This window comes from Elephantulus edwardii, unplaced genomic scaffold (genome assembly GCF_000299155.1).
Source record: "Elephantulus edwardii isolate Elephantulus edwardi_28Jun2011 unplaced genomic scaffold, EleEdw1.0 scaffold00221, whole genome shotgun sequence".
Classification (NCBI taxonomy): Eukaryota; Metazoa; Chordata; class Mammalia; order Macroscelidea; family Macroscelididae; genus Elephantulus; species Elephantulus edwardii.
Window position 1 is genome coordinate 3,726,157 of NW_006399971.1, and position 1,491 is coordinate 3,727,647.

General features: G+C 37.6%; 1 pseudogene; it reads left to right on the forward strand.

Annotated features, from left to right (window-relative positions):
* Positions 1 to 278: 278 nt before the first annotated feature.
* On the forward strand, positions 279 to 1,208 carry LOC102866830 (annotated as a pseudogene).
* The last annotated feature ends 283 nt before the right edge of the window (positions 1,209 to 1,491 follow it).

Sequence of the window (1,491 nt, forward strand, 5' to 3'; positions counted from 1 at the left end):
CTTATACTATTTTAGTTTATGACACTTTCATAGGAATGCTCTGCTTTTAGACAGCATGGACCACTTGTTCATTAACAGTATGTAACATTCTTTGACATGAGATTTACAGTTAAATTATTTTGTAAACTAGAAAATGTCAGTGGACATCCTTCGGATTTATTTTTAAAACCTGTGAAATAATAGCAATTTTGTCCAAAACTTACTAACTTAAAAAAAAAATTTGTTTTAGTAACAGATTGATAGCACTAAATTCTATTTTACCTGCTATGAAAGAAATGATGGCAACAAATGGCAGCTCCTGGGGAAACTTCCTTTTAATTGGCTTCTCAGAAGATCCAAAGGCTGAGTTCATCCTTTCTCTGGTGATCGCTGGTTTCTACACCATGACACTCACTGGCAACACAGCTATCATCTTGATCTCCCTTCTGGACAGCCGACTCCGTACCCCCATGTATTTCTTTCTTCGAAACTTGTCATATCTGGACATTGGCTTCACGACCTGCATTGTCCCTCAGATGCTAGTGAACATTTGGAGTGGTGAGAAGACAATCACCTACATAGGCTGCATGGTTCAATTTTCAGTGGCCTTGGCTTTTGGTTCCATGGAATGTGTGCTGCTTGCCGTCATGGCTGTTGATCGCTATGTTGCTGTTTTGTAGCCTTTACATTATGCTCCAATCATGAATGAACAGATATGTCATATTCTGGCTGCTGTTTCCTGGATCTCTGGATTTGCCAACTCTCTCATTCAGTCATCACTAGCCATTGTTTTGCCTCTATGTGATAATCGCCAAGTGGACCATTTCTATTGTGAGATCCTGATCATTATCAAGCTGTCTTGTGTGGATACGGGTCCAACTGAATCGAAAATATTAATTGGACGCCTGATCATTCTTGCCATCCCAGTGTCTATCATCCTTACCTCCTATGCCTGTATTGCCGGAACTGTGGTGAAGATGCAGTCTGCTGAAGGACGAAAGAAGGCCTTTGGGACATGTGCCTCCCACTTGACGGTGGTCACAGTGTTCTTTGGAACAATTATGTTCATGTATCTTCAGCCTAAGAATAATTACTCTCAGAATCAGGGAAAAATCCTGGCCCTTATTTATACTGTTATTGCCCCTAGTATTAATCCACTCATCTATACACTGAGGAACAAAGAGGTAAAAAGGGCAATGAGAAAAGTGATCTGGAAGGATGTAGTTTAAGAAATTATGGGTTCTGAACTTGGAGGTCACAGAAATTACTTGGACAATAGATTAATGGTAGGAAAAATAGTTTTTAGATTTCAGTCAAATTCATTAAAAATCAAATGAAGCCATCAACTACAAACTAAACAAAGAATTACCAACATGAATGCTGGTGATTTTGTAGTCTTATAAAAATTAATAATACAGATATTAATCTATGTTTTTCTTTCTTCATAATATATAATGTGAATATTTTGTGATATTTGTTAATTTCTAAATGAGATTATTGGAGCCATATGAT